The sequence below is a fragment of the Cydia strobilella genome, chromosome 22 (assembly GCF_947568885.1).
Source record: "Cydia strobilella chromosome 22, ilCydStro3.1, whole genome shotgun sequence".
NCBI classification, from domain to species: Eukaryota; Metazoa; Arthropoda; class Insecta; order Lepidoptera; family Tortricidae; genus Cydia; species Cydia strobilella.
The window spans coordinates 9,071,610-9,099,563 of NC_086062.1; the positions used below are offsets into that span (position 1 = coordinate 9,071,610).

Below are 27,954 nucleotides of genomic sequence, written 5' to 3' on the forward strand. Positions count from 1 at the left end.
TAAGTCTAGTAACCTAATCATGTTTGTGGAAATATTTCTTTGTTAGCATTTCAACATGTTATTCTTTAAAAGAAGCTCCTCACTTTAGCATTTTATAATAACTCCCAAGGGGCCTGTCACCTGCAAAAAGCCTCGACTCTAAGCTGGCAAAAGGCGGTAACTTATAATATCATTTTTTTCTGTATCAAAGTAGATTGCGAGGTAAACTCGGTTTTCTTCGGATTTCCCTCTTCAAAGCAGAAAGAGCGTTAGCAGAAAAGTTTTATTAAGAGAAATGGTTTTTCTATTTGTTTTATGTTGAAATAATAGTAAAGTGAGCTGAAATGACTGTTCTGTTGCGTGTTGCGTCGCTTCATTTGATACCTCATAATTTTATCTTCTAGTCTCCCGAGAAAAGTAACCAAGTGAGCATAGAGAGATATATGATTTGACCACAAATAAGGTCAGTTTTTGAATTGTCCTAAAATTTTACTGTGTAATTGGTCATACACATAACAAAAATAGTTTTCTTTTATTCCTAAAAGTTTCGTAGGTCTACTGGATCTCAATTTGACCTAAATTGATTAGTAATTGGCCAAAACTGCTTCCGACGTGATTTTGTCTTATACCTATAAATACTGTTGAGATTTATATCACCATTCACCAGTTTCTAAATAAGTAAAAAAAAATATTATTATGAATCTGAAATTGTATTGGACGCTAATTTAGAGCTAACTCCATATGCCAAATTATAAGTGTTAGCTCAGTAAATTAAAAGTTGTACGTGTTATTGAGTACTAAGAGTGTTTTGTTAAATATACGCAGCATACAAACTTACTACCATTGTCGGAAACATTCTAAATGGTCCCATTTCCACTGCAGACGCTACCAGGGTATCCTTAATCCACCGCACCTCAGTCATTCGTCTTGCACAATCATTTGTTAGGATATGAGCACTGACTGCCGCCATTATGACGTCACACTGACGTGACGGATGGAATTTTGGAATCCGCGGGTTGTGCGGCTTGCCGCGGGGTGTTAAGATTAAGATGTTATAAATAGCGCGCAGATGCTGTGGTAATCAAAGATTGCGATTACAAATTGTTTGTTTTGTTTGTTGAAGCAGGAGATATAATGGGAATCACAACCTTATGGCTCCATTTTGACAACAAAAATTCAAGACGACACTCAATTGTACATAAAAGTAATAGATACAAAATTGAGGACCATATCAATGAGAAATGTAAAAATGTATGAGTTAATAGTCTACTTTCTTCACAGGACAGTCTACTTTGTCACTTGACTGGGGCCAATGTTTTTCGAGTGTATGAAAGTATCATTGTACTTAAACACGCCTAAACGTATTGACAATTAATATACCTGACACTGGTTTTTACCTTTTATCTCAATTACTCTGAAAACACTTCTGTTTAGAATTGTCAGATCCCTCGGGGTATGCAAGGGTACCGAACGACTAACGATATACAATTGAAAAAAAAATTAGTCATGTTTTCGTGATTTCTTTCTGTCAACTTAAACCTATTAAGGTTTTGGTTGAATTCTGCCCTTGCAAATATAGTCTTGCAAAACGTGTAAAAAATCATTATAAAAACTACAATTACTATTAGCGCCTCCGTGTCATTGTATGATTTCTGTATTCCGCACGTGGTTTTGCCGCGGGGTTGAGTATTGAGATTAAGATATAAATAATTGCGTGCACAGCTGTTGCCAGTATATAATCAATGGTTATGTTCACGAATTGGTGTTGTTAGGTTTTCTACCTATGCCTTTGTTGAAATTGAAATTTAACTATTTAATGACAATAAATTAATTTAATGCGATATTTAGACAATGGATATTTAAAAATGACATAAAGAAAACAAGGAAAATATAAAATAAAATTTATTTTCAAGACACTTTTTAGTTTATTTTTTATTGTGCTTTTTTTGTCCCAAAAACTATCTTCCTCTAAGTCGAAATTAGTTATTAAAAAATGGAATATAATTACGTACACGCTTTGTTTAAATTGCGGTAAAAAAAAGACTGCAAATGGTACTAAAGAAACAGAAAATAGTACATACTACAGCAGAATAAATGGTGTATTGGTACTAAATTGTACGATCGAACTGTCGTTTAACTACTATAAGTATTGGAACAAATTAAATATTAATATTGTCTTCGGTTACCGCGATAGTTACTCATGAAATAAAACTATGAAAACGGATTATATCGCGTATAATGAATTTATAATACATCCCGACGGGTGACACCCGTTGACCACGAACGCTGTAAAGAGTTCGAAACGTCGGGATGTATTATAAATTCAATATACGCGATTAATCCGTTTTCATAGTTTTAAATTAAATATTTTTCAAAAAATATTTGAATTTGTTTTTACTTCAAGTAGTTACACTACTATATAAATTATAAAGTAAAATAAATGTCATATACTTACTAAGAAAAAAAAGTACCGTGTTAGTATCATAATTTAAAATCAAGATTATGCAATCTCGGTCTGAATTTTTGGAAACAGCTGATTTGTTATTTGGGCGTTTTCTAAAATAAATATTGAAAACCTGATTCTTTCAAATCTGGACATTCTTGGGCTCATTCTACTCAGAATCGACAGCATTCTCCATCCTGCCATTAAAAAAGATGTCCCGAAATGTCCATTCCATTACGCCACGTTTTAGTGAGATCCTTCTCAGGGGAAATTTTTCATATATTTTTTCATATAATAATGAAATTAATATTGGATTGTTTTGCTATTATTTAAATTTATTTCTGACGATCACAATGTAGATTCTTATAAATTGACATTAATGTAATTTGTACTGTAATCATATGTTGTGAAATAAATATAAAAAAAATAAAAATAAAAAATTTTCACGCGTGGTGGAATGTACAATTTTCATACAAATTTTTGGGGCATTTTTAAGACACATGGGTAACGCCCATTTATCAATACCGTTATATTTTAAAAGTTTGATTATACATTCTGATTAATCAACATTTCGACAAATAATTAAACCTTTATAAATTAACATTAATATTTTTGTTTCAGGTACGTACTACGTAATAATTAAATCAAGAAAATTATATCTAACAAGTAAGCATATTACCTATATATATTCGCATATTAGCCGCACCGTGCGTTCGGCGGGGGCAGCGGCTGAGCTAGCGGCGGCTCGGAAGCGGGAAAAGTATGCGGTGTTGACGCACTACCTATTTGTCCCTCTTGCCGTGGAAACCACTGGCTGTTGGTGTGCTGAGGCCAAGACTTTTATTGGGGAAGTGGGCAGACGGTTGCGGGAGAGTGGTCATGACCCTCGCTCCGGGTCGTTCCTTTTGCAAAGGTTGTCCATCGCTGTTCAACGTGGCAACGCGGCGAGCGTGATGGGCTCCTTTGCATCTGGAGGGGCGCGGGGCGCATTTTGTGAATAGTTTTTGTGTTTGTTAGGTTCTAGTTTAGGTTAAGATTTTTGTAATGTTTTAATTAAAATAATAATACTTACCTACAACGGTTTTGTATATATGTAATAACTAAATAAACAAGTAAGTATCATTATTAATGAATTCCTTTATTTAAAAGATACATTAAGTTTAAATGACACAGTAAATAGGTACAAGTATAGTAAGTTAAGTACCTACCAACAAACGCCTATGAAACCCGAACTCAAGGAAGGAAGTTAGACTTGTTTATAGATTTATCTCACAAAATCTTTCAAAATTTCCCAAGCGTAAAAGTGTATTTCTGTTTTTGACAGCCCTGTTTCTGATAGCCCTCGAAGTTGGCAACCCTGGTTATTGTTTTGAATGCAAAACACGGGTAATTATGAACCTGGGAGTTGAAAGGTGAGATTTTAATGGTCTTCAAACGCAGATGTGCTGTGAAAGAACGGTCGTAAATGAAAGTAACGGAGAGCTTCGCTTTCGCTCGGTTAATAACTTTTGAGAAAACATGGCCGCATATAATTGTATGCGTTTATTTTATGATCTTCATGAGCAGTTCGAATACACCAAAAGTCCGTTTCCAAGTAAATGATTTAGATTTATTTATTTTATAATAATTAAATAATGATTAAAATCTAAGCTAATATATACGAACAAGTTTGGGAACAAATCAAATTATTTTTTTAATGTTTCGATTATCGTTTTTTTAAGTAGTCACAATTCTATATATAAATTATAAACTGTAATAGATGTCATATATTAAAGAAAAAGTGACGAAGCCCTCCAGTGGATACGGCCTACACCACTGGAGGGCTTCGTCACTTTTTCTGTAATAAATATATGACATCTATTACAGTTTCTAATATATACGAATTTATATAATGCACGAGTCATTTTAATTTAAACCCTTATTTCCACAACATTAATAACGGAGTTTGACTATAATAGCCAAGCTTTACCAAGCAAAGGGATATATATTTCCCACATACGGCACTTCAAACATGTGTTCTATTTTCGGTCAGTAAAACTGACAATTCGATTGTAATTTTTTTAGAGTTCCGTACCCAAAGGTTAAAAACGGGACCCTATTACTAAGACTCCACGATAATACTATTACTTATTCTATGACTCCACTGTCCGTCTGTTAGTCTGTCCTTCCGCCTGTCTGTCTGTCACCAGGCTGTCTCATGAACCGTGATAACTAGACAGTTGAAATTTTCACAGATGATGTATTTCTTACCGCTACAACAAGAAATACTAAAGCGCTTTTTATCACGTAGGTTAGTAGTAGAAAAATAAATAAAACTAGTTAACTAAAAGATAAAAAAGAAATAGACGTACTCGAAGAGAGGCCTATGCTCAGCAGTGGGCGATAAAAGGCTAATATGATGATGATGAAAAAAGAAATAAACTGGAGAAAACTCAACGCCCATAGATTTTCTCAAATCGTTTCAAGCAAAGCATCTGAAGCATCAAGACATTCCGAGCCTTTGATTTACACTAATTCGTTCTTAAGCTACTTTTGAGAAGACACTAAAAAAATCATGGCCGGGAGAGTAAATAAAGTTTTTCCTCTGTCACATCCAACTCTGTCAGATTGGGCGACTGTCACACCGTATATCTTACGAGTCGAGATTTGAAATAAGTTTTTTGTCACATTTCCGTTATTTATTTATCGTATGGCGGTTACACACTGGTTACAAAAAATACAATAAAGATTCAAAATTTACAAGTAAGCAGATATAAACTTCAGCAGGTCTTCAGCTTCCGTTGATGCAAGCTTTCATCGCTGACTGTACTTTCTTTCACAGGCAACTAATAGTCAACGAGATAATTGTTACGAACACAATTCGGTTGCGTTGTTTTATCACAGAGTAACTATGGCCACCTCCTGTGTCCATCAGATCAGCTCGATGGTGCCATAATATTGCATTGTCAAACTTACATATGTATATGAAGTTTCATCTCAATCGAATAATGGAAAGTGGGTCTAATTTAAATTCCAAGATTTGACCCATATAAACATAGTTACATAGATACATTGCAAGTTATTAAAAAGCTTGTAAAAACAATTGTAGTCGAGACGAAGTTCAAACTTATCTATTACTTATGAACTGAAATAGATGTTATATAATAAAGAAAAAGTGACAAAGCGCTCGTGGTGAAGTCCGGATTCGAACCGACGTCTTTAGCAATCCGGGCGAACGCCTTGAACCCCTAGGCCACCTCGCCACGGCTGAACCAGTCCCAATTTCTCGACTATATGCCATCTTACTAAGACTAGGCGTCTTTGACCAACTCTGAGGGCAAGCAAGCAGTACGTGCTTGCACCTCCTATACGAATTCCTTACGGAATGAGGGCTAGCGTTTTTCCGCTCACCAGTTGGCGCCACTGTTGATGGTGGTCCAGAAAAAGAGATCTCAAAAGTCTTCTATGCTTATTTTTATAAAATCTATACGTTGTAATATACACAAAGGTATTTTAACGTCTAAATTCGCCGTTTTTTCCACCCTGTTTAATTTTGCATATAGTTTAATTGGCACTTTCAGGCCTCCATCTACACTAGCGCCGCTAGCGGCGAAATTGAGCGCGATAGCTCATTACGATATAGCGGAGAGACTAGCTGCCATATATACACAAAGTTTTTATATATTACTTATTCAAACAAATAATTCCACTAATGAACTCGGTGTGTAGTGCGGCCGCCTCCCCTCCAGCAAATAAACAGTTCAGTGAAAACTCTTATCATCCCCTAAGATAATATCAGCTGTTAAAGACAGGCGACCCTCTGTTGCAGTCGCTTTCAAAAACGGAAAATGTTTTGATACTGTAGGGAAGGATTTTTATCCAAATACGGCGAAGCCAAAGGGGTTATGATTTTAAATTATACTTAGAATTTTTAACTTAAAAACATTTATAAATAACAATAAAAATAAAAAGCCTTTTATTTCCCGCTAAATTGTTACAGATTTATGAAAAACAATTAACAGTTTGTTCTACAAAAGACGAAAATACATAAAAAACTGCAAAAGACAAAAATACAAAAAAAAATGTTATGGCAATTAGCATAATTCTTTTATAAGACATTTCATACATGACGCAATCAGCCCCTTATTGAAATAAAAATATTGATAATTTGTTATAGAGTACTTATAATAGTTTAGATATTGTTCACGTATTTATGAACCCTTGGATAACTCAGCTGGTTCCCTAGGTTCTAGCTAGGTTCCCTAGCGTATTAAAAACTTTGGACAGGCATTGCAATCAACCAATATGGGATAGCCACTAACCTTGAGCACACGCCGATGATTTTCGGGGATCCTGGTCCTTCTTCAGCTAGCTAGCACTTCCAGGGCCTTGAGAGGTCGTCACACACGCCTTGTAAGCTGATTGTTCGCAAACACCACCGAAATACCGAATTTGGAAATATTAACACACAGTGGAACATGCGTTGCAGGCCGCGCCCGAGCCGAAGTGATTGGCAGTCCGAGATGTTGAATCTACCTCCGAATTTGCTCCGAAACGGCATACCCTCATATTAAAAAGATTACAATGCCGGAACAGATATTTACCTTATTAGGTATTATTGATGCTAATTATAAGTACAGTAAGGCTCAACAAGTAACCCGCTAAATATTTAGCAAGTTCAGATTAATTTAATTTTTAATAAGCAGAAACGACTGCGAACGATGCTGCGAAGCTTAGAATAAATTTAAAAGTGGAAAAATTATACTTTACCAACTTATATGTTACCAACTGAGCCACCAAGACCTCATCTACACCCAGCGAAAAAAAAAGGACTGATTAATTTATACATAACTTAATTACATCCAAATTTCGACATAATAATTACATTAATTACACTTAAACTTCTAAGCATGGAGAAAGATCACAATTCCATTTGAACGCCGGCTTTGCCTTGAAATCTCCGACACCTTGTTAATTCTGGGAGAGTAAATGTAAACAAACATACATTTATCCGTCCTGTCGCTCATTATAAGCAAGAAAGTGTGACAATCTCCGGGGAGCCTAAACCCTTTAATTCCAGCATCGCAGAGTAGGTTTGTGAAGATTGTCCACTTTTCTTCATAAACGCCAACATATTATTATTTAATCAATAAATACGGCCAAATTGATAACCTCCTCCTTATTTCGAAGTCGGTGAAAAATAGAAAAACAATTTTCTGCCTTCTGTTTGTTGGTGTAAACTATTTGTTTATATTACCTCGTTTTCGCGTCTTTTAAGATGGAAAAGATTTTTTTGAATTTTCATACTATTAACAGAATCCCCTACAAACGCTTAGTTAAAAAAAACCGGCCATCACGTTATTTTTCCATTTGTTCATTTTGTATCTTATTGCAATTTCCATAGAGTTGTAATTCTATAACCGGTTAAAGTGACCGAACCATTTTTTGTGCAGGTAGGTAGTGGCACGTGCGGTTTTACTTAATCATAGACAAAGAACAAGCCGTTCGGGGCCAGCTTCAAATCGAACTACTGAATTTACAAAAACACCCTTTTTCCTGGACAACTATTTGTCTTTGATTCTGATTGACCCAATCGTGTCTTTGTTGACTGATAGCGAATGCTATTTGAAATAAAGTTTGCCATTCGTGTATGTTTTCGTGCAATAGTTAAAAACAAACCAAACCAAACTAAACCAAGTGGATGCCGCAATATAAGCGCGGAAGTGGCAGGCCCAGACGTAGTTGGTGGGACGACTTAGACACCTTCATCAGTAACTGACCGAAAAATGCACAACAACGGGAGTTGTGAAGATCAAGGGGCCATTTGCACAGCCGCGGGCCACTATAACAGGCTAAGAAAGAAAAAAAACCGGCCAAGTGCGAGTCGGACTCGCGCACGAAGGATTCCGTACCATTACGGAAAAAACAGCAAAAAATCACGTTTGTTGTATGGGAGCCCCATTTAAATATTTATATTATTCTGTTTTTAGTATTTGTTGTTATAGCGGCAACAGAAATACATCATCTGTGAAAATTTCAACCGTCTAGCTATCACGGTTCATGAGATACAGCCTGGTGACAGACAGACAGACGGACAGACTGACGGACAGACGGACAGCGGAATCTTAGTAATAGGGTCCCGTTTTTACCCTTTGGGTACGCAAACCTAAAAATGGTTAAAATAAATGACCTTGCGCGTTTTTTAACGTAAGTGTCTCCTCTGTTCCCATCTGTTCCACAAGCTTAAGCCCGCTTTCCCGGTCCACGTCCCGTGAAATTCAGATTTCAGTTACGCGCTGTTACCTCTTATAACGTTTAATAAAAGAGTTTAGCCGAATAACTCCTAGGACTCGGCCATTTATCTTTTTTAAACTTTCGGTTTGAATCATCGTAAATTTTATTTATGACTCTATACTGGTAGTAATAAAAGTTATGAAAACTTTAGGAATTTAGCAATGAAGATGATTACTTGCCGGGTTAGCACAGGAGTGTCGTGACATTACCCGTTTTCTCTTTCAAAGTATATTAATTAGAGAGGGACGGGTAGTCTATCGCGGGCGAGATACTGTCGCGGCGCTCATGTGCTAAGCCTATCAGATAAAAGTTTTACGGTGGCACATAAGATTACATACTGGCGGGATACATTTTTCAGTACTCAAATAAGAAAAACGTGATACATTTAATTATACAACCGGGTACCACGTACAACTTTTGATATTTTATCCACAAAAGTGACCTTTTTCTGAAATGGACACAAATCCATCCTTGATCCACTCTGATTCATAAAAGTATAAATACACTAGCATACTCACACCAAATCAAAGTCTGATCCAGTAAATACAGAAATCATATTCGGATTGGCATGTAGAAATGTATTCGATCAAATCGGCGCGACATAAGCGAGCCAATCAGATCGGCGCGATGGTAAACCTACTAATTCAGAATGGCTTAGTTGCCATTGCCACGGGCGTGGCTCACTCCGCGATTTCGTCGAGTTGCTACAAGTACATGCGGCCCACACCAATTTTGGTGTCTAGCCATAGTAGTCGCACCGCTACGGAGCGGACGCCTGCTCGCGCTTGCGCCACCTAGCGGTCATATCTCTCGTAATCGATTTCGATGCGGTTTTTTTCACGTAAAAGCGAGTTTTCCTGCGGCTTAGCTATGTTTGATATGAAATCTATGCAGCAGTTAGAAAAATATCAGCTACGTTCCAAAATGGTGTAAGGAATTTTTGTGGGTAGGATTTTTTAAAATAGTGATTAAATAATAATACGCTCTAGAACTCGACTTGTAGATGTAGGTGTCAAGATCGTTAAACTTAAGTGAAACTAGGCTGGACATGTCTCACATCACCCGGAAATGTGGGCCAATGGTTACTGAGTGGAACCCGCGGAACACTATAGATGGGGCAGGCAGACTGAGAAGGATCTCCTTTGTCCGTCATCTGGCTGGACGATCTGGACGCGTTTTACCCGAAATTCCACCACGTCACTCGTGAACATTTTATTTTTACACTAAAACGTAACGCCTTGGAATGGACATTTTGGGACATCTTTTTTTAATGGCAGGATGGAGAACGCTGTCGATTCTTAGTAGAATGAGCCCAAGAATGTCCAGATTTGAAATGAAAGTTCCATAAAAGCCTTTGACATCGCAAGCAATCGTAATAACACTCAGCTAATACTGCAAAAAGCAATTTAGAGCTCGCAACGAAGCTTTTCATTGCTGACGGCGTGAATCAGCTTCGCAGCGCCGCGGTTTGCGGTTGTGGTTTTTTGGGCACAAGATGCTTGATTACGAATGTGTTATTATAAAAGGCCTTTCATAATGAGTATTATTCCTTTAGAGGTAACATTCGGATGTCAAACTGCAATGCTGTTGCGACATTACTGCGGCGTCGTTAATGCCGGCGCCAATTATACCATACGGGCATTATATCCATATGGCAGATATTTTTAATATAATGTAATTCATTCTTATAAAAACTACCCGTTTTCCTTCGCCACTGCGAAAGGTTATCCAATGCGATAATGAATAACAAATGCGCCTCTACAAGTCAGTACCGACGGCAAAAAGGTGTCAACACCGCAGATTTATACGTGCCATTGTTGCCGACGCTACTAAGATAAGTCAGTAATTAACTTTGTTGTTTTTGGAAGTGTGTTTGTAATGTGGAATTGTTTTGAGGAATTTTTAATGGGATGTTTTTAATTAGTGTGCGGATTTTCAAAGCAAAATTAACGAGAGCTAAATGTTACAGAATTTTATATTGTAATGCTGGGCAATAGAGCGCTGATGGCCTGCGACTGGGCGTGCGACTTTCATTCCGGAGGTCGCGGGTTCAAACCCCTGCTTGTACCAATAAGTTTTGTGAAACTTATGTACGATATATCATTTGATATTTACCAGTCACTTTTCGTTGAAGGAAAACATCGTGAGGAAACAGGACTAATACCAATAAGGCCTAGTTTCCCCTCTGGGTTGATCTGACCTTCCGGTCAGATGGCAGTAACTTTTTTAGAAAGTGGTTTCTACGCCAATTCTTGGGATTAGTTGCCTAGCGGAACCCAAAGTCGGGACAAACACTAGGAAGAAGAGTGTCGCAATGTTGGGAAAAGGCTTTTTTTTCGATTTGGTTTTCTTTTACCCTGTTTTTGGACAACTTTCGACCAGTCGTTCAGATCTCCGGACATAGGCCTCTTCTACATTTCTCAACGTTGTCCATTAAATAAATAATAAATAAATAAATATTATAGGACCTTCTTACACAGATTGACTAAGTCCCACGGTAAGCCCAAGGAGGCTTGTGTTATAGGTACTCAGACAACGATATATATAATATATAAATACTTAAATACATAGAAAACACCCATGACTCAGGAACAAGTATCTGTGCTCATCACACAAATATTGCCCTTACCGGGATTCGAACCCAGGACCATCTGCTTCACAGGCAGGGTCACTACCAACTAGGCCAGACCGGTCGTCCATTGCTATCTCTATCCAGTTTAAATTTAATCATCAACATGCCGTTTATAGTGGCACACTTCTGTCAAAATCGGTGCAGAGTTAATTTGGACGGACTCTAAACACGTATCGTATCGACTAAACGGAATTTATCGACAACGATACACGGTAAAGCCGAGATTCGCGCGATAAATCGATGCTTTCTTGCACTTTGCCGTGGATGCTATAAAAGCAATCCCCTTGTCTGTATGAAATACACACCGGCTGGGAAAAGTAGGATAGAATCGCGTTGTGAATAGAGGGTTCTGGTTTTTTTTTTTTTTTTATGATTTAGGAGGCAAATGAGCAGACAAATCTCCTGATGGTAAGCGATTACCGTCGGCCATAGGGGTTGTAAGTGCGTTGCGGGACTTTAAGATACTTACTTACTTACTCCTCTGGCGCAGCGACCCAAAGTGTGTCTTGGCCTCCAACGCGACATTTCGCCACTGATCCCGGTCCTGTGCCGTTTCTCGCTAGTCTTGGACCTGGAGCTCGCGCAGATCAGCGTCCACCACATCCGCCCATCGGTACCTAGGTCGCCCGACCGGGCGGCGTGCTGTCGGTTTTCCCTCAAACGCTCTTTTCACCGCCCGATCGTCTCCCATTCGCTCCAGATGGCCGAGCCACCGAAGCCTTTGCGACCTTAAGATACCCTTTGCCTTTTTTGACTTTAAGATAGGTACGCTCTTTTATTGAAGGTTTGGAGGTCCGGAAATACCGCAGGTGACAGTTCCACATTCCACATTTTAGCTGTGTGAGGTTACTAATATTCAAAACATAAATAATATTATGTAGCATAGCAGTGTTGTACTATAGAATGTTGGGGTTGTCGTGTCATAAATTGCCGCAAAAACGACGATCTTAAGAAAATTGCCGTATCACAACAAATTGTGCATACCTAAGTACGGCATAAATGTAAAGGTCCGTCCACACTCGTGCACGAATCGCGGCGCGAAGCCGCGAACGCGAGTGTAGAGTCTAGTTCGCTAATAAGCGAAATCGGCTCACACTCGCGTTCGCGGCTTCGCGCCGCGTAGTCTGGAGCGCTCTTATGAGAGATACGGCAATAGATTTGCTGCCGTATTCACGTGAGTAATACGGCAGCAATTCTATTGCATCATGTGCCATGAAGTCGGTTCATGATCCGAAGCTCTGGTGCGGCAATTGCCTTAAAATACGGCGATTTGACGTGCATTCTGATTCTGATCAAAAACACGGTATTCGGCAGCAATTATCCATACTAATATTATAAATGCGAAAGTGTGTCTGTCTGTCTGTCTGTAACCTCTTCACGCTTAAACCGCTAAACCGATTTCGGTGAAATTTGGCATAGAGATAGTTTGAGTCCCAGGGAAGGACATTGGGTAGTTTTTATCCCAGAAATCATCCTTAAGGGGGGTGAAAGGGGAGTGGAAGTTTGTATGGGGAATCGATAAAAAGCAGATTGGGTAGAAAATAAGCTACGCAAATTACTAACTCCATCTCCATGCAGACGAAGTCGCAGGCAAAAGCTAGTATTATCGAATCTCTGTGGCCAATGGCCATATATACATAACATAAACCAGACAATCAGGTGAAACTAGCCCGAACACGGTTATACACTCTAATTGCGATGTCTGTTGAACATTAAATTTAATGGTCATTATGATCAGTTCCACTTTACCTAACGCAGTTGTACCTATGACCTATGCGTAAGCATAACTTAGCTTAGCAACCTTAACAAAGGAAACGTATAGGTAAATGAAGAACACTAAGGTAAGAGAACACTAGGCAAAAGAAGCTTCGTTCTGAAGTTCATCAGTAGTTTTAAGTTTAAAAAAAATGGGCCTTTAACTCATCACTTTATCGTCGAGCTCCATTCGCCACTTCTCGGAAAGCTTGAACCTTTGCTTTCACTCTCTGCTTTTAGTATGAATCTTCTCAAATTATTTTTACGCCAGATCCTAATCTAATAAGAAGAAGAAAGGAAGACCAAGGAGAGCGTGCATGCATCAAATAAGGAAAAACTCAACGTCGTGTCGTATCAGGCTATCAAAGAGAAGGCAGAGGACCGCCAAACATGGGAATTGCTCCACCGACAAGTCTTACTCTTTAATATATGATGAGAAAAGTCATTGATTCTTTTGTGCGAGTGACAGTTACCGTGTCTGAGCGCGTGCCAAAGCAACAATGTTGTTTAAAAAGCGGCTGTATCGTGACGGTTTTAAGGTTCAAATTAAAGTACATGTAAAATGTTTTGGTAAGGATCATCGACCACCTCAATGTAGGCGAGCGCTCATATTATTACATATATTTGAACCTTAAAACCACCACGATACAGCCGCTATTTAAACGACATTGTTGCTTTGGCACGCGCTCAGATCACGGTAGCCCACCGCTGGCAAAAAATAAACAATGGCATTTGTTTAACAGAGGGTCTTAGGCCTAATAATCAGTTGAGAAAATTCATACTATGTATACCCCCGTAACCATTTCACCTTGTACCCCCAAACCCGATACACCGTTGACGCGCCCAATATTGTTTCGTAAGACAGATAGATAGAATAAAAGCGCGATTTCCCCCGGGCTCGCGCTTCCAACAAATGAATTCGGCCATTTTGGATTTAGAATGTCAGATGGCGTTAGTGTGGTTTATGTTCCAATATACCTCGTAGGGAATGCCATTTGGCATTAAGGCCACCATTTTTACATTGTTGTATATATTTTTGTGCAAAATAAATAAATATACTTACAGTCAATTGTTATTTTTTATAATTTGTATTAGAGTTTTGAATGATTCACGGTTAGTTTCACTACTTATATTGACCGGGATATAGACCGTGATTACCTTTTGTATTATTTGTATAGGTACAAAAGGTAATCACGGTCTATATCCCGGTCAATATAAGTATAATTTGTATTGTTTTGATTATTATTGTTGACTATAATTGTATGTTAGTATGCTAAATTATTTAAGAATAGGTAATTGACGATCATAATATAAATTCATATACAGGGTGTTTCACATAACACGAGCAATAAATCAAACTGGAGATACCTGGAGTATCCAAAGTTACCACCAAGTGGTCCTATATTATACCTAGATTAACGTAGAATAATTTATACTTCCTGTAATTTATTATTATGATACTAAACTAAACAATAGGATTCTGAATAACATAGACATACATATTTAAATATTGAAATTGGGGGTCGTGGTTATTATAGAAACTAATCATGCCCTGACTTTAGTAATATTACATTAGGTTTGATTACATATACATTAAAAACCTGACAAAATTAAACCATACCACCAAATTACCACCAAATTTTACCATAGTTACCATAGTAATATTCTGGGACATTTAATTTATCTTATTTCATGCAATTGGTACTGTGCTAAGATAATACAATTAAAAGCGAGCATCATATTATGTATATTGCATATTCGATTGACCAGGATGAGTAGAAAAAAATTTTTAGAACTGAGTAACATAATAATCCTAATCCTTGTAACATATTTTTTTCAAAAAAAGCGTCAGTCTGTTAAGTTAGTTGCTCACCCTGTATATCACGATGTAATAATTGCTTTGTTCAAGCTCACCTGTATATCACGAGGTAATAATTGCTTTGTTCAAGCTCACCTGTATCACGATATAATAATTGCTTTGTTCAAGCTCATTCTGTATATCACGATGTAATAGCAAAACAATTTCTCGGAACAGTTGACAAAACCAAATTATTTTTTATATTTCATGCTTAAAGGGCTGTTTGCATTTTAATAACCATGGTAACTCCAAGTTAAAATTAAGCCGCATTGTCCTGGGATTGAATCTACGTACATAACAAAACGACGTATGTGCATACATTTCACATGGCACATACGTCTTTTTTTAAATGATCTTAATTCATGACCGCTAGCGTAAGAATGACGCTAAGTATTAGGAGTGCAACGGCGCTTCCGTCGTTTTTAGTTCGAGCGGGAGTTTATGCTCGAAAATTTTACGGGCCAAAGGATCCGAATTAACTTGAGTGTAGCTATAATTATGTTTTGATGACTACGTTAGCCGTTTGATAAGGGATTTTAGCTTTATACTATAATATTCCAGACTACCGTAAATCGAAATACCGGTCGGACTCGCGCACGAAGGGTTCTTTACAATTACGCAAAAAAAAGCAAAAAAAATCACGTTTGTTGTATGGGAGCCCCACTTAAAGTTTTGTTGTTATAGCGGCCGTAGAGAGATGAAAAGTGACTGTGACGTCACTCAAGGTCATATTATAATAGCATTTCAAAAGTGACTTATTACAAAATGTCCAGTTTGATTATAAGGTCTTTGACAGAAACCTGCGCCGTTTTTTGCACATTGAGATCGCACAGAAAACATTCAGATGTGTAAAGGGGTATTTTTTACACCTATGTTTTGGGTGGTATTGAGTATTTTCAGAACTTTAAACGACAACAATTTCAAGGACTATTATCGAATGCCTTTTGTTTTAATTTTATTACTTTCAATCTTAAGGCCTTCACCACACGAGGCGTAGACGTGAGCGTCTCGTCAGCGTAGCGTGAGCGTCACGTAGAAAGAGAGCGCAACGTGAGATCTCTGTCGCCATGACGACGGGCGTAAGCGTGAAGAACTTCTATGCAAACATAACGATCATGCACGCTTACGCGACGCTTGGTGCCCAGAACTCTACGCCTCTCGTACTCTTAACACGCCACACTGACGCGAGGCTCACGCCTACTCCTCGTGTGCTAAGGGCCTAAATTATATTTTCTAAGTGAACTCTTTGACCCCCTCACGGAGACTGAAGGGAAATTAATAAATTGTTTGTAGTACAAACAGCAACACTTAACTGTCCATCGGTGGACCTTATGTCTTGTGTAATAAGGTTCAAACTGTCAGTTAACAGTGTAGGCGATGGTACGCTCTTCCTCCATTTTATTACTTTGTTTACGTAGACGACTTAATTAATAAAATTCTCATTTTATTCAAGACTTGAGATACACTTGTGAAGTTTTATTAATGTAAGTAGGGACAAAGCTATTTGTTAAAATGAGATAACGATATTCATATCTCATTCTGTAGTATAGCTGTGTCCCTACTTACGTAAGTAAAACTTACAAGTGTATCTCAGGCCTGACTTGAGACTGGACTTCTGGGCTATAACAGCGAAAATCGAAGTTCATCAATTGCGGGCATTTTTCTCTGTCACTCTAATTACGTCTTAATGAGAGTAAAAGAGAAAGATCCCCGCAATTTGCGAGTTTCGGTTTTCGCGGTAGGCCCTCTGAACACGCGTCTGTCTGTCTGTCTATCTGTCTGTCTGTCTGTATGTCTGTATGTCTGTCTGTCTGTCTGTCCGTCTGTCACAGCCTATTTTCTCCGAAACTACTGGACCAATTAAGTTGAAATTTGGTACACATATGTAAGTTTGTGACCCAAAGATGGACATGTAACGTAAACATATTAATTTTAAACACGGGGGCCACTTTTGGGGGGTAAATGAGAAAATTAAAAAATAAAGTTTGTAAACTATATCGTGTTACATATCAAATGAAATAGCTCATTGTGAGGATCTCAAATATATTTTTTTATAATTTTAAAATAAATAGTTTAGAAGTTATTCAAGAAAATAGGCAAAAAATGACCATTCCCCCCCTTTATCTCCGAAACTACTGGGTCAAAAATTTAGAAAAAAATACACAAAATAGATCTTTACCTATAGATTACCGGAAAACCTATTAGAAATGTGCAGTCTAGCGTGAGTCGGACTTAATTACTTAGTTTTTGATCCGACCCCTACGGGTTTTTTTTAAGACATTTCACATAAAAAATACATTGTTTAAATTGTGGAATGTACGAAACCCTTGGAACGCGAGTCCGACTCGCACTTGTCCGGTTTTTTTTGTGTATGTCACAATCCACTCTGTATGGATCAAATTTTTAAGGTTTCTTGCTAACTCCCGTTGTTTGTACTTATGGTGTTACCTCATGCATTAGCTCATTACTCATTACCATTTCAAAAACTAACGTCAAATATTTGTATTCCTAATACGAACAAAAGGTTCCCACAATCACAGAGCCTAATTTCCATAATTTCTTTCTACATTTGACAGTTAATTTCGGTTTTTGAATCGGCTATTTAGTGTGCGCATTTCGGCCATTATTATTTTATGGTACGCTGGTTTTTGGCCGAAATTGAATCTTGACTTTAAAGATTTAGGGTAAGTTTTTGAGTGGCAGTATTATGTTATGGAAAGAAGAAAATTGGGATATTTAGGAAGTCGTTCGCTGGTTATTGTGAAGGGTTACGAACGTTAAGTGTCACCGTCTGGATTTGAATGAATGGGGTAGGCAACTGTCAAAGGTTTGCATAGATGGCGTCATCATAGATTGCCCCTTTTTCTATGAGATTTGGCTTAAAGGGCTGGCATCCAGGGCATAAAATTCCATTAAAAATCTAAAATTTGACACAATTCTAGGGATTGACAGGGCAAGCTATGCTGGCGCCATCTGCTAAACACTTCGACCGGCCAACCCCATTAATGAAATCATTGCCTTCCTTGACCTCGCCTACCCGAAACCGCGGCCAAGTGCGAGTCGGACTCGCGCAAGAAGGGTTCCGTACCATAACGCAAAAAACAGCAAAAAAATCGCGTTTGTTGTATAGAAGCCCCACTTAAATATTTATTTTATTCTGTTTTTAGTATTTGTTGTTATAACAGCAACAGAAATACATCATCTGTGAAAATTTCAACTCTCTAGCTATTACGGTTCATGAGATACAGCCTGGTGACAGACAGACGGACAGCGGAGTCTTAGTAATAGAGTCCCGTTTTTACCCTTTGGGTAAGGAACCCTAAAAACCACAAAAACTTATTTTTCATATATTTCCAGTTGTCCATATCGTTACCCTGCATATCATAGTAGTATAATTTTAGTATAAAATAGCTTATAGTTGGTCAAGCAAATTTTGTCAGTAAAAAAAGGCGCGAAATTTAAATTTTCTATGGGACGATAACCTTTCGCGCCTACATTTTTTTAAATTTGCCGCCGTTTTCTAGTGACAAGATTTGCTTGACCAACTATAGTGATATAGTCGATGGAGCTCTCGAGCAACATTTTAAACAGATGTTTATTTTCAGAGTTATTGAGATAAAAGGTAAAAACCCGCGCAACGGCCCTATCTTCCGTCGCAAGTTTTGCGCGGCGCGACATTTTTTTAGTTTTCTCCTGATTTCCTGGCTTTAAAATCAGCATTATTGTTTGGATCGCAAAATATACTAAATTACATTTTTTTTTATAAAAATAACGGTATAGGTAACGAAATAACAACATAAAATCAGCATTATTGTTTGGATCGCAAAACATACTAAATTAAATTTTTTTATTTATTTTTTTTATTTCAAAAAAATACAGTATAGGTAACCCCCCAGGTCACCTTCATGCGTTATAGTGCCCAGAAGGCTGGCAGCGTTACCTTTGTGGATGGCCAGGCTTATCCTCTGGCCGAGGTGTCTGCTAGCCCTCCGGTCACCTGAGGTATCAATAAGGCGCTGGGAAATTTCGTAGAAAAGGGTTTTTGCGCTGGGCCCCCACGGTCCCAGAGTTTCTACGCCAAACGGCGCAAATATGTAGCCCTCAATATTTTATAAATATTTCAAAAAAATACTTATGTCTAGGTATACAAAAGTTTCGCCAAACTTTAGACAGTTAGACAGTTGTGTTAGTTAGAATGTGGGCGATAATGTTTAAAACTGGTTTCATTATAAGTTTGAAAGTATCAGAATATTTATGTTTCATCTACTTTTAGAGTGGGAGTTTATAATACATATTTTATCCTGTTTACGTAGATACTAAATTTAAAGTATATTTATCCTCTAGCGGCGCAGACGCCTATAAAAAAAAAAGGTCTCCAATTCCAATCTAATTTGAATCTTTATTTAGACAAATTAAAATTGTCTTGGCAAGTTTTGATGTCTGAATCTATTTTTTGACGAAACCTGAGACTGATGAGTTTTTTGTAACATGACAGATGGCGAAGCCTGCGCTTTATACTTTCATGTTCTAATAATACTTATTTGTTTTACAAGGGGGCAAAGTTTTTGTTTAACCGCTCGTGCTAATATTACGTCGTACGAAGGTTGAACGAACTTTGCCACCGAATGAAACACAACATTTTTCATCACTCCAACGCGAGGAGAATACTCGTACTAACTAACTGTAAAATACCAACAAAAATCAGACCAATTCAAAATAATCATTTATAAGTCATTTCTACCAGCTGGGGGTTTTCAAAAAAAATGGTACCATTAACTTTTTTTCGAAAACCATCAACTTTTGGGTTATTTAGACTCAGAATCACGAGTATTATTGAATGAGACAAAGAATTAAAGTGTCCCCAGTTTTTCATACAAATTTTGGGTGTCAGTTTTGTAACGGTCTATAGAAAATGTATGAAAAAATGCGATACAAAACTGTCATTTTTCTGGGGACATTTTTTTTTTAAATCGATAGTCCTCGTGATTCTGAGTAAAAATAAAAATAACCCAAAAGTTGATGGATTTTCTAAAAAAAGTAAATGGTAAGCTTTTAAGTGAAAATGCCTAGCTAACATAAAGAAATAACTCAAAAATCGGATCAGAATACTTGCCACACATGTGGATAAAATGCAACTTTCTCATTAGTTTTTGAACAATCGAGAGGGCTTTTAACCAGCTGGGCCTGGCAGCTCCTCGCCCTCGCTCCGGCACCCATATCGTGGCTATTTTGGCCCACCTCTGTGGATGCATGCGGCAGACATGGCCGACCCAGTCCCATTTCACTAACTTAAACTATTTGATGTAAAATTACCTGTCTTTTAGCAATTTTTAGTACCTCTTTCTAAGTTGCTGAGACATGGACGTTCACTAAGGAGGCTGTGCATAAAATCCGAATGGCAACAGAGAGCCATGGAGCGCGCCATGCTCGGCATCAAACTTCAAGACCGAGTGAGGAATGTCGAGATCCGACGCCGCACCAAGGTGCAAGACGTCGGATACGTCATTACATTAAATGGAGCTGGGCAGGACATGTTGCCACACAGTGATGGCAGGTGGGCCAAAATGTTAATGGAATGGTGGCCGCTTTCAGACGAAAGGAGTGCCTGGCGTCCGTTAGCTCGTTGAGTGGACGACATTCGGAAGACTGCGGGTCACTTCTTGATGAGATTGACTCAGGACCGGGATAAGTGGCGTACTCGAAGAGAGGCCTATGCTCAGCAGCGGGCGATAAAAGGCTGATATGATGAGTACCTTTTTTATGAATTAATAGTATTATTAATTATAATTATTATCCAACGCCTTCAATAGTGAAACTATGAAATCTGGCTGAAAATTCTTTCATGTCCTTTTTTCAGGCCAAAGCCTGTTAAGGGTGACACGTGACCCCGCTACGAGGCGGTGGCTGGTCGAGCGAGACAAATAGTGTTATTTATCTCACTTGCTATTACTTTGTGGTACAAGTGTTAAGATTTTTTGTGGTTTTCTATTATGGCGTTTTCGTCAAAACAGTAGTGTCAATAAATAAGAGTCGTTTGCCCAACATCTTGATTTACAATTAATAACCTAATATCTTACCTTATCTATCTTTGAACTAATAAATAACATAGAACATAGAGCTTAGCAGCTACCTTAGCGGTTTCACTCACGTATTTTTAGTCACTTGCACGACATGTCTACCCGTCGTGACCGCTACTCACCGAGTGCTTCACTCTTAGTGCTTGAAAATGGAGACCTAGCTAGGCTCTCCGAAACATATCGGCGAGTGACTAAAGATACGTGAGTGAAACCGCTAAGTTAGCTAAGATAGTATGTCTCACGATAGTTTAAATTCGAGCATATAACATTAATTAATTGAATTAGAGATGCCATTTTTACGCCATATATGTGTATCTGCACTCTCCCTCTTCCCTAAACTTCGAGATTTATAATGTAGTGGAATCATGGAATCATAGTATGATGTTATTTTAGCAATAATATATAACGCAATGAAATAATACCATGGTTTGCAATAAAGATTTACTTTCACCTTCATAGCCCTTAACTTTTGAGTATGTATACAGGAAAGACGTGAGCACAGTTTGAGATCCAATCCCTACCGCTTATGCCTTGAACCCAAAAGAGCTATTAAAAATATAATGTGCAGCCAGTTTTATCCGACTGTACAAGGATTAATCGTGTGCTTCGCTGCCACGCGTTAACTTTTAATAAGCCTATTCTGATTCAATTAATTGCCCGAATTTACGATTTAATGACTTTATTCAGGCTTATGAGATATATTTACGATTCAATTTTAAATCATTTATACCAATATTAAAAATGGAGTTGCCATTTAAATATCAAAATGGTTTATGACGAGAGCGATAAATCCTTATATGTTAGTATCAGTTGGAGAAATGTTGTACATATGTATTTTACCAACATGTGTGTGAGCGCCGCACGCGCCGTGGCACGCGCCAACACACAATGGCACACAAAGGTCGACAGCTCGCACAAGTTAACAGATTACCGTCTTAGACGAAAAAGTAATTTGAGAAGATGAAGACTATACCTGTGTCTGTGCCTGTGTGGCTGTTTCAAATGATTGAATTGGTTGAAGGATTGATTCACCCCGCGCCGCACGCTTCGCTTCGCGTACGCGTGTTGTTCGCCTACGTAGTACGCTGTGTAAACGGTCATCAGCTCAAAAAAGTTTTAACTATAACAATACCCTGTTTGGTTCTATCCATACATATAATCTTTACATGTGTGAGGTAGTTCTTTTTGCTGCCAGTTCGATAGCATTGATAGATTTATCTTGCACGGCGTTCGGACGGTTCTATTGCATAGGGAATTGTATCTAGATTAGTTTTGGCGCGGGTTTTTGATAGGTTTGTTTGTACAACAAGGGGCAGTTCGGGAGGGATGGAATAAATGTAACAGCTCTCAATACATTTTTCTCTTAGAATGAGTTTTTGGCAAAAAAAATATTTTTGGTACAAGCTTTTATCGCTGACTGTACTTTTCTTTCCACAGGTAACTAATACTCATCGATACAATTCTTAAAACCCCAAACACAATTAGGTTTCGTTGTTTTATCATAGAGTTCCTATGGCCATTTCATGTCTCCAGCATCATATCAGCTCGATGGTACCATGATATTGCATTGTCACCCGACTTACATATGTATGCAAACTTTCAGATTCTTTGGAAGTCGGGAAGTGGGTCAAATTTAACTTGCAAGATTTGATCCGTACAAACATACATTACATAAGGTTATCGTGCGCTTAAGTCAAATGCACTAATTCATTAATTCAATAAAACTGTTTTTGCGATTAGTACTCGTTGTAGCTGTGTATGTATTCGCCTAATCGGTTATCAGGTAAAAAGTAGATCAATTGCCATTGACAGATTAATAAGACATCCCAACATTCAGACCAAAAGGCAATCTCTAAAACGCTCGCGTTAATAATTCCTGTACTACATCGATACTGTAACTGGCAATACGTAAACCTTATTCCATAGACTTAGAGTTCATTTGTAGTCTGTCGTTGCTAGTATATCGATACGGGCTCTAGGAATAGTGTATTACATTTTCCTTTTTTCAAACGGTTGGTTCCGACCACCGCTGTATTTGACATCTCGCGATATGGGAGAAAGTTGCAGTAGGTACGAGCGAGTTCACAAACATCTGGATGTCATTCCAGATCTAGAGCTGAACCCGACTGGGGAAGAACCTCCACTTTACAGAAAACCGCAGCCAAATAACACTAGACCCTACTCATAGTGTTGTGTTCTTGCCGGTGAGTATTAAGGTTGCCAGAGCTCAACGAGGGTGCGGAGTGTTAGTGTCGGCGACGCGCATGTAACTCATCTTGGCGTTCATAAACGCGCTACGAGCCTCAATTAGGTATCAATCGTTTGTCTTAATCTGTCATTTTGACTGTAAGAAAGGGATAAAGCATGAAATATTAAGGCTTGTAAAGTTTTATGAATTTTACTGTATTATATCCACTGTGTCCCAGGGTGTGCGTCGCTACTGACCCACATTTGTCATTGCGCCTGTTTTTATCGTGTCCGGACCGTTCTGGCCGCCATTTGAATTTAGAGACTGACAGCTTAAGCCGTAATTAAACGGCTATTCATTGGCAGCCATATTGTACGAGTATGTTGTAAACAAGGGCCTGACACTTTGATAGAGAAAGATAGTCTTATTGCGATTCCTATAAGAGGAAAGAGAAAATAGTGCTATGATTTGTCCTTATCACCGACCGGGTAGCATCATAGGTAGGAGGCGATTGCGAAATACCGAAACTTATAAGAGTGAAAGAGAAAAAATCCTATGGTACCCAAATTTTATATGAATATTCTTTCTCTTACCCCCGGTCGCTCGGTGGCGCGTCTATAACTACTTTTATGTACTATGTACTATGTCTAACCGAAAACCGAAATTTCGTTATCCACCTTTCAAGAGCAATAAAATTCAAGATTTAAAATATTATTTATTCAATTAGGCCTAGCGATAGCAGTGGGACACTTTATAAGCTCGTTAAAATTTTATTTTAGGCAATCAAAACTTTTAATGACCAATCACAACTTTATTTTTAATAGCGGGAAATTGTGTATTGGGGAATATTGAAAACTGACTATATGGAAAAGGGATAACTAACAGTAATATGTGTAAGACCATTTTTCCAAGTCAAAAATGCAGTAAAAGCTCCGTTTATATGTCCGTAAACTTAAAGAAGTGGGTGATATTTGTCTCACATTTTACCACTAATCACAACGAATGGCGGTTCTCTCTTTCGCACTTACAAATGTTGCAATGCTTTATACGAGAGATAAACTGCACCGCTCTAACTCCTGATGTCATTCCAATTGTATACATAGCACTGGGGTCTAGCCAAAATGACAATCGCTAGTAGAAAATTCCAAAACCTTTAGTCACGTGATTTGCCGTAGCATCTGTCGTTCCGATACATTTTTAAGTTTCCGTACCCAAAGGGTAAAAACGGGACTCTATTACTAATACTCCACTGTCCGTCTGTCCCTCTGTGTGTCCGTCTGTCTGTCACCAGGCTGTATCTCATGAACCCTAGCTATCACGGTTCATGAGATACAGCCAGTTGAAATTTTCACAAATTATGTGTTTCTGTTGCCGCTATAACAACAAATACTAATAAGTACGGAGCCCTCGGTGGGCGAGTCCGATTCGGTCCGGTTTTTTCTTTTCATTTGGCGTTCTCCGTCGTTTCTTCGAAGGTGCAGAATGTGGAATGAGTTACCTGCTGAGGTATTTTCTTTGTGCAACGATATGGGGTTTTCCAACGCGAGTAATCAGGGTTCTCAAGGATCAGCACCGCGTAAGAAGCTCCTCTTATGTTGATTTGTCCATTGGCGACGTTCACCGCTTCCCATCGGCTCGTCAGCTTGCTGCTATTACATTAAAACAAAAGTTTGCTTTATCCCAGGCAGGTCAAGCCAAGTTCATAACAGAACTGGCGAGCAGCACCGTGTGTACTATTACAGGAACCATTTGGAGCTTTAGTCTTGCTGGCCGTTAGTTTGTGACCCCCTGCTTTAGATCGACTTGGGAATAGCTCCCCTGCAGGCATGTCCCACCCTTTTCTCAGCGACAAGCTCTCGAAGACCATATCTCAAATTTTGGCCGGCTTCCAATACCATACTGGTTTCTCTCCAATGACAATATTATAATCATATTTCGTGAAATGGCCGAAGTTCGAGATGTTTTAGAGAACAAAGATGGTGGCGTGTTTTTAAAACTTAAAAAGTTTTAAAAAACAACCTATAAAAGTACAGTTTTCAACCAAATTTCACATCTATCGTATCTAGCAAAGCTCAAGATCTCAGTATGTTATATACCTACTACATTTTAAAACGGGTAACTCACGTATTTTAAGTTTTGTTATTAGAACATGAATATATTATTTGAAAAGAAAATCATGTTTAGTTGACATGTTACGAGTAATATTTCATAATTTTGCATAATCTGAACTACACTATTACTTACTAATAAATATAACTCCGTAAATACGGGGTACATTAGCGAAAAAAACCACTCATGATGAAACATTATACTTACCTTAGGCTTTACTAACAATGATTTAAACTTTTAGCTAGACAGTTGAAATCTTCACAGATGATGTATTTCTGTTGCCGCTATAGCAACAAATACTAAAAACAGAATAAAATAAATATTTGTGGGGTTCCCATACAACAAACGTGATTTTTTTGCGTATTGGTACGGAACCCTTCGTGCGCGAGCCCGACTCGCATTTAGCCGGTTTTTACACATTATTATAAACTAAAACGGGATTTTCCTAGTGAGATGTCACTTTTCCTAGTGTGCAAAACATTCAAGTTGATAAACAAAACCAAGTACGGTTGAAAAACTCTCGCAGGATGTTGATGTTAACTTTAGCCATTATTTCGTTTGAAAAATGTTCTAAATAGGCAATATTATGTCTATGTTAAAATTTCTCTTCATTCGTTAGCAATATAGGCTAGGCGACAGGTTATTTTCGAAAAGCTCGAAACATTTTTCACATTTCATTTTTGATTGGACTAACAGCTTTCCAAGCGAAAAATTAGTCACGTATACTTTTTCTGGACACAACGTCCAATAATCATCGCTTGTGAAACACTAGTCAATGGTCAAACCAATATAATTTTGATATAAGCCAAGCTAAAATGGGACTGGGCTGGTCACGTCTGCCGAATGCCGAATGAGATGTGGGGCAAAATCGCCACAGAGTGGGAGCCCGAAAACTCAAATCGGGGATCTGCCGGCGATGGCGGGATGAACTGGACTCCTTCTTAAAGGAGTGGCCAGACACAGCACTGGACAGAGATCTGTGGAGAAATTGGGGGAGGCCTTTGCCCAGCAATGGGACACGACAGGCTCCAAACTATAAATAATAATTGAATAGAATAGAACATAAGTACATATATACCGTAAGCATCCATAAACTAACTAACCTCTTCACGCTTTAACTGCTATACCGATTCAGATGAAATTTGGTTTGAAGATAGTTTGAGTCCCGGGAGAGAATATATAATAGTTTTTATCCCAGAAAAAATACTGTGGAAGTGTTAATTTACTATGTATAATCAAGAAATAAAAACAAAAGCTGCTTGGTAAATAATTGCTTTTCAAGTCAGGCAATGTTTGGCACGATAGGCGTTATAGAAAGCTAATAATAGGAATCAGATAGTAGAGCTAGTGCTGCCATTGATTCTGGCTGTATGTTTGAGCCGTTTGCGGTGGAAACCCTAGGGCCGTGGGGACCTGGCGCCCACAGCATTTTCAGAAAGCTGGCGAAGCGCGTCGTGGAGGCAACGGGTGACAGGAGGGCTGGCTGAGCTGGCTCCTACCTCGCGCAACGCATTGGCGGCATTTGGCATTGCCGTCCAGCGCGGCAATGCCGCCAGGCTTCTACGCACCTTGCCACAAGGCACCGAGCTGGAGCCAGTAACTTAGTTATAGTATTTTTATTTTGTTTTTAATTTTAGTTTGTAATTTTTCTTTAAGGCTTTATTTATTGTTGTTTGTTATTGCAATAAATCAAGTAGTAAAGCTTATATTGGTTTTCTAGAAGCGAATGCTTGTCACACAAGTGGAATATAAGGTCAGTGCCGGCTTTGTGAAGGTATCCATGCAAAAATTTCCCATTTTTCGCCGCCTTTAATCAAAATCGAATCGTATAGCTATCTACTTGACGCACAGATCACTTGTGTTAGATGGAACATGTAAGTTTGTGTGATTATGATTAAGACTAAAGTAATATTTGTTCCTCACAACCATACATATTTATTATTCATTCTTTGTAACATTTATGAAAAAAACATATTATCACCACTAAATATATGACTTAATTTTTTATGTCTATATTAATACTATGCATTGCGATACTTCGAACGAAAAACAATTATGGATATCAAACAGATGACTTAAAATATTCTGCGAATTAAATTAATGACTATAAAAATTATGACATAACTCATTTATGACAGCATGCTCAGGAATAATTCGGACTAAAGATTTTTATGACTTACAATTTTATGCATAAAGTGTTATGACAATTAAAAATATGACAAAAGTTGTTATGCGACCAGAGGGAGTCCCGAGCGTTCGTAATGAGGAGTCTACGTAAGGTAATCCCTGACTTGACACTAAAAAAATCCCTCTGTCCGTCGCCATACAAAATGCATGTACAGTCGAATTCGTAACTATGTTACCTATCTATTCCGGACAGTGGGACTTAATTGTTTCCGAATCGGATGAATTTGCTGATTGCCTTTGCTCTTTGTAGTGTTTTGTTTTGAGCTTTTATTAACTACTTAGGGATCAAAAGGGAAATGTTGTTTTACTTCGTTGTAATGGAGTTTGTTAAATGTCACGTAAATGCCAAGAGCGAAGTTCTTTTAGAAATGAGAGCCTTTAGATTAGCGTTTCTGCCCGTACGTACCTACTCGCTATATTGATTAAAATCCGTACTAATATGTGACGTTTTCA

At 38.1% G+C, this 27,954-nt stretch overlaps 1 long non-coding RNA gene across 1 annotated transcript in view; it reads right to left on the bottom strand.

Annotated features, from left to right (window-relative positions):
- LOC134751459 (uncharacterized) overlaps positions 1-27,954 on the bottom strand; it is a 255,547-nt gene that overhangs the window by 82,095 nt on the left and 145,498 nt on the right. Inside the window, exon 2 of the long non-coding RNA XR_010128661.1 lies at positions 16,554-16,687. This is a non-coding gene — a long non-coding RNA (uncharacterized LOC134751459). The remainder of the gene's footprint in view (positions 1-16,553; positions 16,688-27,954) is intronic.